The following is a 13489-nucleotide window of genomic DNA, read 5'->3' on the forward strand; positions in this document are numbered from 1 at the left end:
CGCTCTGAATGGGATCTCTATGAAAAGTCCGTCACAAAAATGGAATTATCTCAGCTTTTTGCTAAAAATGTGGTGTTTTTGCAGAAACCTACCCATATTCAAAAGCTGATTACAAAAGATCTACTGAAGGTAGGATGAAACGGTTTTTTTTTGTTCTTTCATTTGGTATATTGTATGTTTATATATTTGAAGAAGAACATTTTCTGGAAGGCATTAAACTTTTGTGAAAATCATGAAAAACACTGCCGCTGGCTGGCAACTTTTAAAAAAACGCTGGCGGTGAAAGAGTTAAATGGTAGCGGGTGCGGGGCGTGGCGGGTTGTAAAAATAGATGCAGTGGTGTGGTGCGGGTTGGGGCAGGCGAAATCTTTCATGAAAGCGGGACCCGCAGGTTGAAGGAAAACCGGACCCGCGCATCACTAATGCAGACCACTAGTAGGCAATGTCCACGGGCATGTTACAGTATTAAGGCAAAAGTGGATGAAGAAGCAGTTTGTTGGAGCAGTGATGGAGTTATATGGATAGTGATTTTGTTCCAGCTTGAGTCTTTAAATACAGTATAGCTCCATAACTTAGTTCATCTTTGATTTTACCGTCGCACATTAATTTTTTTTTTTTAGAAGGAGGGGTTCTAGCGGACCAATCACAGTGTGTGCAGTCTGAGTAGAATTGATGCATTGTTACATTTTTGGAGAGGTGCACATCTATGCGTTGGCATACACTGGACGCAGAAGTATAAATTGAACTTTAGACTACAAAAACTAGCTGTCTCTGGACATAAGAGGAAGTACTACATGATGCTTCACTTTTAAACATCTTTTTATTTCCAGTAGGTTTATGTTGAGACACTACCGATCATTACTATCTGCCTTTGGGTCTTCCATGCCGTTTGAACTTAATTTCCATAGTTTAAGCTTAACTCAGATGCCACTAACATTTCTCCGCCTGTGCAGTTTTTACTCTTCCAATCATTGTCTGCTAGAGGCATTTCAGCTTAGAATGACAAAAACTGGAGGACTCGCAAACAATTGTTGGACGAAAAACAGCAGCGGATATTGTTGCCGCCCGAGAGGCTAAAATCCACATGGCTACATATAATAATCTGCGTCAGAGTCGAGCAATCTAACTCCACAGAAAAGCCACAGATTACAACAATCATCATTGTGATTATAGCAGATTGTCTGTGATGTTTATATTGTGAGTGTGATCAGGGATTATTGTGATTATTATGTTTGCCCCAGAACTGGTCATTTATTTTATAAAATCGAATAACATTAGTGACAATTGCAAAAGGGATCTATCCAACTGATGTGCGCCAGTGCTATTCATTCTATCCATGTGTCTGTAGAGCCATTTCCTATCGTCTCTGACTGAATGCGTTATTATTTGTCTCTTTACAAGGGTTTCAAATTCTATACAGAGGCATCCAGAACCCTGCATTCAGCAAGTGAGTCTTGTGGTACCTTCACAAATCACTTCCAATTCATTTAACTTTATTGTTGCTCACATGTGACGTTATTTTCGTCGCCAGGACAGTCCGCGTACGACAGCACATTTGCAGGAATATGTTAAGACAGGACACTACACAAAGGCAATAGACAGCATTTGCACACACACACACACACTCACACACACACACACACATTTATTTTCACTTCTTCCAGGAACAGAAAGCTGTGGAGCATTTTTGTCACCATGATTTTTGAGTCCTGTTCTTTGTTTTCTTCTTGTTTGTTCTAAACTTTGTTTGCAATTGTGGATCCGCTATTTTTCTTCATCTATCCTAATTTTGAATCAGTGCTGCCCTGGCGGCCTGGTAGACTAATAATTTGAATAAGAAATCATTTATATTGCGTATGTGTCAAACGAAGCCATACTTGGAAAGCTGCGCGGACGCAGAAAAAATGTATACCCGGCCCTTTATGATGACTTGATTCACGGTTTTCATTGTTCAAGTAACTTTGGAAAAAGTGTCTGTTAAATGCCTAAATGTAAATTCCTTGCAGTGCCTGAAATGCCTTAAGTCTGAAATTATAGTGAAAATTAAAAACTTACCCTCAACACTCATACGACAGTGTGGATGTTATTCTATTTAAATGAAATAAAAATGTCAAAAGATACTTTAATACTTTGAAAAATATGCTGTTACAAATGATTATGCAGAATGCACTTTAATCAAATGTATAATGATATAATGGATTTTAATGATCCAAAAACAGATATCTGTCAAATGTGCTGCATGGCAGTAAACAAACATTGTCAAAAAAAACAAACACGATGTAAAATAAATAATGTATTTAAGTTACATAATAATATATGAGCATATGCATGACTTTAACTCTCCCATTCATTAAACTTTTAATACAATTCTAGGTTTTGTCTTTATTTCACTTAAAGACGCTAGTATTGCATCTCTAAGTTGATGTTTCGAATTATAGTGCTGTCCAGCTCACAGATCTTTCATATAGTGATGCTCCACAGGCTCTTAATAGGACTAAGGTCAGAGGATGATGGTGGTAATACCTTGATTTCTTTCTTATTTTATGCCCATATTAAAATTAAAGAGTCAGTGATGCTTTTTGCATCATGGGATGGTGTATTATCCTCCATGAAAGTACATTTATTTCAAAAGTCAATATTTATTTTATATCCTATTGTAAAAATTTTTTTAGGAACTACATATCTTCTAGATGTCCTTTTGACCCCCTCAGGGACCCTAAAGGGACCTACTATCTTACTTCCCAATATTCCAGTCCAAATTCTTACTCTGCTACCTCTCCCTAATGTTACAGTCTTGTTTGAACATGACTATTTACCAAATATCCAGAATGGCATTCATCTACATTATTCAGTGTATTATGGCATGTCAATGTGTGAAAATAGTCGTCTTGTATTCTGAGCTCACAGCGAATGTTTTATTTTTGCAAGTTTTAGTTTGGGGAGGGGTAGAAATACAACTTTATGCACTAAAGGATCACGTACTGTATTAAAGGGGTTCTTGGGATTCCAGAGACACCAGCAGGTTTAACTACACTCTTAAAACGAATGTGTTAAATTAACACATCTTGTGTCTAGTTAAGGACAACACACCTAGTGTGTTGTCCTTAATTTAACACATCTCTGTGTTATTTTTAGAACAACACACTTTGTGTTGTTTTAACACATCTTGTGTTGTCCCTTTTATTTTTTATGAACTTAAATGACACTTAATGTGTTAAAAACAACACATAATGTGTTAAATAGTTTAACACAAAGCAATGTGTTAAAATTAACACATCCAGGGTGTGTTAATTTTAACACATTGCTTTGTGTTAAACTATTTAACACATTATGTGTTAATTTTAACACATTATGTGTCATTTCGTGCTGATTTAGAGTTCATATAAATAAAAGGGACAACACAAGATGTGTTAAAACAACACAAAGTGTGTTGTTCTAAAAATAACACAGAGATGTGTTAAATTAAGGACAACACACTAGGTGTGTTGTCCTTAACTAGACACAAGATGTGTTAATTTAACACATTCGTTTTAAGAGTGTACATGTTTGCTTCTTAACTGTGGCTTTTTATTGCTGCCTTTTATTTTCCTTATAGTCAAATCTTTTTGTACTGTGAATCACTCATAAGTCTTATATAGTTCAATAATTTCTGTTTAGATTCACCAAATATAAATTGTTATTGGAAGTAATTAGCTTTTTAAAGATAATGCACACTTTTTGTCTTTAGAAAGATCTTTTTTCATACCCATATTGTACAAGAACTACAACTTGCTTAATAATTTAGAACAGCATATTTTTCAAAGTATTAAAGTATCTTTTGACATATTTATTTCATTTAAATATAATTACATCCACACTGTCATATAACTGTTGAGGGTAAAATAAAAATTCTAAACTTACTGACTGTATTGGAAAAATAAACAAAACTGGCATGCGCATAATAATTTGAAATGCGGTGTATATAGGTTTATTTTCAAATAAGCAAATCTGTAACGTTGTCCATACGTAATAATTTTTTTTTCATTCTTTGATTTTTTATTTAATTTGAAATATTTTCAGGGCATTCTGGTATAATATAATTCATCCTGTGAAGTGTTTTTTGCTAAAAAATTATTAAATAAAATAATTTTTTACACCTATAGTTATGCAAACAGTTAAAAATATATTTTTAGTGATTTTGGGACCCCACTGTGTTTTTAACAGAATCTGTTTTTATTGCTGTCTCTGACTTCTTTAGTAAACATGCAAAGAAACATCGCTCATTTATTTCTTACACTTAAACTGACAAATCACTCTTTTCTCTTTTTTGCACCTTTTGACACCCACTTTCTTTAACTTTGTCTCTAAATCTCAATTTGGCTTTGTCACATTACACCGAGTTTCATAATTAATCACAGTCCTCTGCCTTTTTGTTACACATTTACACTTACTTCATTATCTTGCTTTCATCTAAATGTTTGGATTCTAATATCTTTGCATACTGTATGTGCTCAGGATCTTATCGACTATGTGACTTCATGGTCAATAAAGCTCATGGCACTGTTAGCCCTTCATCCAACAAATATGAAAATACTTTTCCAGTTCTGATGAGTCAAAGAGAAACAGTGATTCATCTGTGAAGTTATGTTTACACATGTTATGAGTTATTCTCTGAGGACGCCATCAGGCAGGCAGTATGGAGGGACATATGCACACCCAAGTCTTCGCCAGTAGCAAGGATTTCTTCAAATCCATTGCTGATTGGACCTGAACATATTTATTTATACATGCATTTATTCATTTATTTACATACAGTACTTAGCCAAGGACATTGTAAATGACAATATTTGAAAAAAAGGCCTTGCGCACATAAACATGAGTTAATGTATTTTTAAGCTACGGAGGGATGTTTTCCTCGCTTTTGCGTTGCCAAAGGTAAACAGTATGAAACAATACGTTGCTAGAATGTCAATCAGTCATAAACCGCCTCAGTGTGTATGTCATTAAATATTGATGCCATATCAGCATCTAAGGGAAATTGTTGACATTGTTAAACAGTGATGATTTCGACTCCCTAATATGGTTATAGGGTTATGTGTTTGGGGGGGGGGTATTTGGACACAAGGACCAATCAGGCAGCAGCTTCCATTGCATTTGAATAAGAGGATGCAACAATGAGCATGTATTGGTGTATATACACTCACCTAAAGGATTATTAGGAACACCTGTTCAGTTTCTCATTAATGCAATTATCTTATCAACCAATCACATGGCAGTTGCTTCAATGCATTTAGGGGTGTGGTCCTGGTCAAGACAAACTCCTGAACTCCAAACTGAACATCAGAATGGGAAGGAAAGATGATTTAAGCAATTTTGAGCGTGGCATGGTTGTTGGTGCCAGACGGGCCGGTGAAAAACATCCAGTATGCGCAGTCCTGTGGGAAAAAATGCCTTGTTAATGCTAGAGGTTAGAGAAGAATGTGCCGACTGATTCAAGCTGATAGAAGAGCAACTTTGATTGAAATAACCACTCGTTATAACTGAGGTATGCAGCAAAGCATTTGTGAAGCCACAACACACACAACCTTGAAGCGGATGGGCTACAACAGCAGAAGACCCCACCAGGTACCACCCATCTCCACTACAAATAGAAAAAAGAGGCTACAATTTGCACAAGCTCACCAAAATTGGACAGTGAAGACTGGAAAGATGTTGCCTGGTCTGATGAGTCACAATTTCTGTTGAGACATTCAGATGGTAGAGTCAGAATTTGGCGTAAACAGAATGAGAACATGGATCCATCATGCCTTGTTACCACTGTGCAGTGTAATGGTGGTGGTGTAATGGTGTGGGGGATGTTTTCTTGGAAAACTTTAGGCCCCTTAGTGCCAATTGGGCATAATTTAAATGCCACGGCCTACCTAAGCATTGTTTCTGACCATGTCCATCCTTTTTTGACCACCATGTACCCATCCTCTGATGGCTACTTCCAGCAGGTTAATGCACCATGTCACAAAGCTCGAATCATTTCAAATTGGTTTCTTGAACATGACAATGAGTTCACTGTACTAAAATGGCCCCCACAGTCACCAGATCTCAACATAATAGAGCATCTTTGGGATGTGGTGGAACGGGAGCTTTGTGCCCTGGATGTGCATCCCACAAATCTCCATCAACAGCAAGATCGCCTTGTTGAATCAATGCCACGTAGAATTAAGGCAGTTCTGAAGGCGAAATAGGGTCAAACACAGTATTAGTATTGGTGTTCCTAATAATCCTTTAGGTGAGTGTAGTTTGCATGTTTTTTTCTCTCCAATCAATGTGTTTGCCTTACAAACATGCAAACAAGAACATCCTGGTGTTTTTAAATATATAATGTAAAATTACGAACTAAAAGCCAAAATATCTATTCTGTATTTGTGTAGCACTTTTAACAATACAGGTTGTTCCCCAGAAGCTTATTGAGTACAAAAGCACTTTACAATTTCCAGTGAGCAAGTCGAAGGCGAAGTGAGGGATTGTTTAAGTAAGAAGGAACAAAGACTTTTTTTTATAAACGTCGCAGTTTACCTTATTATTTCTTTGTGTTTTCAGTAGTCCGTATTAGAGTCATTTGTTATCTCTGTGTCCTTGTGCCCAGCTTCAATGGTCTAAACAGGACATTATTGAGGCTTATTGATCCTGATGGATCAGCTTTGATGGATTAAGACCTTCGGGAAAAGCCATAGGCATCTCTAACCGCAGGTGAATGAAGATTTAGATAGATAAGCTTGTGTTCACTTTTGTTGTCAGCACAACGCATGTGGTTGACATTAAATCAATCGTTATTGTCATTGAGTAATTAATATTTTAATAGCTCTGATCAAACGTCTGGATTTTTTATTTGCAGTTTGATTAGTATAGTTGAAGTCTTTTAAATGGGACATATAATGAAAATCTGACTTTTTCCATGTTTAAGTGCTATAATTGTGTCCCCAGTGCTTCAATCAACCTAGAAAATGCGAAAAAGATCAACCCAGTAACTTTGTTTTGTTAAACCATTCTCTACAAGCACATGAAAAAATAGGTCATTGAAATGTGGCTTCCTTTGTGATGTCAGAAGGGGATCTCATTATAATAATACTACCTCTTAAAGGCGGAGTCCATGATGTTTAAAAGCCAATGTTGATATTTGAAATCACCTAAACAAACACGCCCCTACCCCAATAGAATCTAGACCTTCTGTTGATAGACCCGCCCCACACATACGCAACCCGGCAAGGATGTCGGTTAGTAGACACGCTCCTTACTGCTGATTGGCTATAAGTGTGTTTTGGTAGTCGGCCCGTCTCCTTTTCCAAAGCGTTTTTCAAACATCGTGGACTCCGCCTTTAATCTGCACTATCCAACCACAGCATTGCCATTTAGTACAGAGATCAGCTCATATGCATGTTAAAGGACACAAACGGCAATTTTTGCTCACACCCACAAAGTGGCAATTTAACCATGATACAGTATAATAAATTATCAATATGGCATTTTGAGCTAAAACTTCACATATGTACTCTGGGGACACCAAAGATTTATTTTACATCTAAACAAGTAAAATGTCCCCTTTAAAATGGTGCTTACTTAAATCAGTGGCACTATAAAAATAACCATTAAAATACTGTATGTTGTAGCTTTGTACAGGTACAGTTTCCAGGTAGTGTTGATTCAAGTTTACCAGCAATTTACATATTTGGAAATCTTCACGTTGTTTTAATAGCTTTATTTAAAGTAAATGACTTTTTGTGCTAATCTAGGCTTAACTAGGCGTCACAGCTTTTCTCCATTTTCCACAAGATCTATAGCGGCTTAAGGCAATACATTTACTTACGCAGATAAAAGATTTTTGTCTATATTGATCACAGCTTTCCATTTCTTTGTTTGTGAATTAGAGTCAATAATCCACACGCTCTGGATCATTCACATTCTCTTTCTCTGGTTATTTTAATCTCTAAAGTCATAATGAAATAACTTGCAGGCACTGCTTACCCTTAATTGTATGTCAAGTCATTTAAAGTCCAAGCTGCCTTAGGATGTTTTTCATAAACATATGAAAGTCAACTAAGGTTGGGGTACACCATGTACGTATCGCAGCTTTTTGACGATACCTGGAGGCCAACATTTTGAAAGTATGCTTAACATAACTTTAAAGGACTTTCTAGAGGCTGGGTTTAATATTTGCCATCTGTTAATGCACCAGAACAGGACAGTATTGTGTATTGATTCAGGCAACTGATTGTTTGCAGTGTCTAAATGAGGTTTAGCAGGCATGTGTGACTGTGTATGTGTGCGCTCACAAGGGATCTCCTGGGTTTAGTCTGTCTTAAGTTGACACGTCTGCATTTGACAGCACAAAACTCAAGAGACTTCACTGTTCAATTATTGATGAATATTTTGTCCTTTTCTCCAACTTACACTTATGCTGTCTTCTTCCTTACTTTTGGCTGACAGAAAAGCAAGGACTCTTTAATTTTTTTCTCTTTTTGATTCTCTTCCTGATTACATTTATTTTAGTTTCTCAAGTGGAGAATCACACTTAAGACAACAATGCACTTTATTTCTCTACAGTTCACTGCAGAACTGGTAATTGCTCTGAATTGAGATCTGTTTAAGTTTCACAACAACTTATTTTAGTTGCTTAAGAGTTATGAAAACACCATTTAAACATGACTTATTGGAGTATACAATCTCGTCTGATGGTAATAAAAGCGCGTTTTTAACACTGAAAAAACGAACTTTTTGGTGTAGTAATATTAGATTAACTCTCATAATTTCTACATAATAATATTAACATTTATTGAGAACTAGATTTTCCTAAGTAAAATGATGATAAATACACAATTAATTCATGTAGAAAATAAACTGTGTGAGAATAGTAAGTCGTATTAGATATTTTCTAGTATTATATAACTGTTTTATAGTCACTGCATATAGTCCTAAAATAATTAAGTAAAATTTTATCAAAAACTTAAGCATATTCAAGTAAAAAATCTTAGTTCATTTAACTTAAGAATATTAAATTAACTAAAAACAATCACGTAAAATGAACTTAAATTTATTTGCACATACCCACAATTCTTTGTGCCTGAATATTTGGATTATTTAAGCTTTATCACAGAATAAGAACTGAAAAGAACTTTAACTACTTGAATATATGTTAATAAAATGTCATAAAGGTTTAAGCTCTTAATATAAGATATTGATGTTGTTTTGTTGTAAATTTTATGAAGTCACCGTTCAGATGATCAATGTTTCTTTACATGAACCCTGTTCAGAACATTATATTGTATTTCTCTCCACAGTGCTGAAAATGCATGTCAGAAACACAGTTTGTGTGCGTTTCTGTTCAGAATCCAGTTTATTCAATGGCTGACTTATAGTCAGTAATGAATTTTGTGTACTAATGCTATTTATAACACTAAAAATAAGTCCATAGAACTATGTTAAAGAAAATAACAAACAGTAAATATGATTTATTTAATATTTTTAGGACAGCAATGCTTCAATTAAAAAAAAATAGACTTTACTTAAACGATTAGCTTCTAAAAAAAATAATGAAGTAACATTTACTTAATTATTTAACATAAGTTTTTCATGCATTATTAAGTAGATTTTATTTGATTTTAGTATGTAAGTTGTACTTAAAAAAGCAGTAAATTTTACTTAAAAAAGTTCGTGCAAATTGTTACGAGGATTTTTTAAAGTATATTTTACAAGTTGTTTTTTTCAGTGAAGGTGCAAAGTACCGACAGGAATGTTCATCTGACAGAAAGTATTGTTTTGTCAGGTATGTGCGTGTACCATATTTTTCCGCTGGCAGCACGACCAACATTGTAGGGCATCTCCGGGTTCAAGGTCAGATATTATATTATATAAAAGTCTAGTCTAAAAATGTAAAAATCGAAAATTGAATCAAATCGTGACATTAGAATCGAAAATGTAACCGAAACGAGGATTTGTAGAATCGTGACACCATTAATCATAATGGTTTTATCTTGCCTCAACATCTTGGCATTAACATGGGATGTTAGGGTTTTGTGGTTGGTTGCCAGGATGTAGATGTTGTTGCCAAGGTGATCTGTTTTTTTTTGTGCACTGCTATTTAGATGCTATGGTGTTGCTAGGTGGTTGTTTCCCTGTCCACTGTCATTCTCTCTTAAAGTGATAGTTCACCCAGAAATGAAATATCTGTCATCATTTACTCACCCTTAAGTTGTTCCAAACATGTATTCATTTCTTTGTTCTTCTGTACACAAATGAAGATACTTGTAATCAAGCAGGAAGCGGAAGCACCACTGACTTCCATAGTAGGAAAAAATTATATGGAAGTCAATGGTGCTTAAAACGGTTTGGATACAAACATTTCCCAAAATATCTTCCTTTGTGTTCAGCAAAACAAAGACAATTACTGTACTTTCCGGACTATAAGCTGCACCGGAGTATAAGAGTATAATGCATCATTAAGACGAAATAACATATAAGTCACAGTGGACTACGTTGCATTTATTTCAAAAATTATTTCACAAAATCCAAGACGAAGAACAGACATTTAATCTGGAAAGGCAAGTTATTCAACAAAACAATTGCAGACAGAACAGCAGGCTATATAGATGTCTGTGCGTTAAAGTAATATTAGCAGTTATTTAAACGATAAACCATACAGTAGCATACAGAACTTACCTGGAAGGTTGAATGGGCTAAATGAACCGAACAAGCCAACTAGCGTAAAGTTCGCATACTCATCATTCCACATTACAGAATCCATTGAATTACAAAAATACAGAAGCAGCATATGGCGGACTCTCGCGGCTGTAGACGGTAATGTTGTATCTTGCCTCATAAATGTCAAAATTTATTCATACTGACTTACAAGGCGCACCTGACTATAAGACGCAGCACCAGCCAAGTTATGAAATAAACTGCGGCTTATAGACCGAAAAATACAGTATACAGGTTAGTAAAAAATATGAAAGAGCTATCATTTTAAATTCAGTAAAACCAAATACTCAGTATTCCCTAATATTGTATTTAGTTTATCATTTGCCTCTAATCTCCATCTTCTCCCGCTCGCTTTGCTTCTCTCTCTCCTTCCAACATCTTTCTCTTGTCTTCCATACCCCCCTCTCTCCCTTCATCTCTCTATGAGACCTGGAACCCCTGCAATAAGGATCATTAGTTTGCTTTAAAGAGGAAGTGTCATTGTTTCCCCAACATGGTTTATCAATTATTCACGTGTGATTAATAGAGTCTGCAAAGTGTTGAACAAATATATCAATATGACTTGCTTCAGGGAATACCGACAAACAATGCAAATCATTCCGCACCCTGCCACAGACGACAGCTAATAGCTGCGCGACTTGGAAATAAGTTGTTCATCTTGTATCGGCACCTTCACAGTGATGCGTTCGGAAAGTGTGCCGTAAACGATTTAAATAAACATTCCGCTCTCCGGGCTTTGAAGACGGCACATAAAAGCAGCCAAGGCCACGGCGGCTCTTTCCAGTCACGCAGCATAAAAGACAAAAATCGTAACTTGCCGTTTTCTTATTCTGCAGGCTCGGGTGACTGTGTGCCTGCTCTGAATACAAGCAAAGAGGAAATTAAAGATGGTTTTAAGATAAGAGGAGTGGCTGATAGTTTTAATGTTATTAGTATAGCTGGAAGCACTCCAGTTGGATGCCTAATGGCTATGACATGGTCAATGTGCTTTTCAAAGTATTTATAGGTGTATAATTGTGAACTAGAGGTTTTGCGTTTTGGGAAAATACTGTTTGCTATAACTCATCTACAGCTATAAATCATTAAGTACTGTACAGTGCTGCAATGTAAAAAGTAAAGCAATAGATGTTGCAAAAAATAAAACACAAGGTTGTGCTGTATTGTGAATATTGTAAGAACCTTTACAGTAGCTATCTTTAGATATTATAGTAAAGTACAGTATATAGGGGTGCATTGGGCAAAAACTAACACGGGGTTAGTTGTAACACGGACAGTCTCCCGCAAATGTATCGAAAGGTATAATGTTTTTTCATAGAGTTATTGATGAACGAGTGTTTTGGTGGCATGTAAGTAAATTTTTTCATCATATGTTTTTTTCGGTTTCTGAGTTGGGTGTTTAAGATACCAAAATCAATGTAATGTCATATTAATCAGTGTCTTGTTGACTAAAACATAGCATTTGAAATTTGTCTGCAGCTCTTAGCAACTTTTTGGGTGGGCTTGAAAATATTTTGACCCAGCGGGGTTAAATGTAACGCTGTGTTACAACTAACCCCTTAGCACTTATGATATGAAAACAACGTTAGCATAATTCTTGCCGTTGTTTTAAATAGGCTACACAAAATTGATTGCTGGCTGCCAACAAAATTAATGTGCCTGTCTTGCGTCAACATTTATTTTTGTTCATATCTTTAATATTGATTTAATACAGTCATGTCAAAGATTAAAATCATAATAAAATTAATCGCTAAAATCACTTTGATTTTGAGACTTTAGTATGGTTTTTACAGACTTTCTTCTAATAAATGTGCTGCTTTTTCTCAGACATTGGTATCCATTTATAATTGAACTACGGTTAGATGAGGGATGAATAGTTTAGATACCTGTCTATTATAGACAGATATTTAAAAATATATCCACTTCAAGTACTATATATAGACAAAACAGTATTGTATCTGTCATGTTTGGTGTAATTGTTCAAGAATGGTAAGTAATAAAAACAAACTTCAAATGTTCATTTATAGCAGAGATGTATGTGTTGCTTGTGTAAAAATATAATTAATCAAACTCAAATATTTTTTGAATGATTAAGCCAAAACCAAAAAGCGTTAATCTCCCCTATATGATTATGTATTATGATCTTCCAAGACCAAATTTTTTTTTGAACTTCCATCTTGACATGCCTTAATTTTACCATTAAAACACAAAGTTGCAGACATTTTACTCTATAGCAGTAGTCGTGGGTCTTTTCAGCCCATAAAAGCATCAATAATCCTCTATTAACAGCAGAGAAACCTCCAGACTATACTGAAGAGTGCTGGTCTTTATGTCCACCTTTTCCCATCCCTGTGTGTAAATCAGAAGTGCTCTTGTGTCTGCTTAAAAGCAGCCGTGCTCTAGTTCAATTCATTAGTGCTGCTCTGTTACCTTTTACACCTTCAGACTCAGCCGACACAGTCATAGATCAGGGCAGGAGAGAGAGGGAGCCGCTTAAAACAGGAGACGCCCAACTATTGATCATACCTGTCGTCCAACTTCTGCAGGACAGAGGGACAAATGTAAGGTGGTAAAACCCAGAGAGGACAGGAGAAGAAATTAAATGACTGTCTTTAAAAGTAAAAGTGAAAGAGAGAGAAAACCTCTTTTCAAATTTTTATTTATTCTCGCTCCCTGAAAAAAGTACTTTGAAGGTCATAAACTCTTCTTTGGCACGTGGCCCGTGACATGGTGTCACAATCGGCGCCAACAATTTTTAATGTTTATC

At 35.6% G+C, this 13489-nt stretch overlaps 1 protein-coding gene across 1 annotated transcript in view; it reads left to right on the plus strand.

Moving 5' to 3' along the window:
* unc5da (unc-5 netrin receptor Da) overlaps positions 1–13489 on the plus strand; it is a 305716-nt gene that overhangs the window by 37931 nt on the left and 254296 nt on the right. The gene's annotated exons all lie outside the window — the stretch shown is intronic.

This window comes from Misgurnus anguillicaudatus, chromosome 9, assembly GCF_027580225.2.
Source record: "Misgurnus anguillicaudatus chromosome 9, ASM2758022v2, whole genome shotgun sequence".
NCBI classification, from domain to species: domain Eukaryota; kingdom Metazoa; phylum Chordata; class Actinopteri; order Cypriniformes; family Cobitidae; genus Misgurnus; species Misgurnus anguillicaudatus.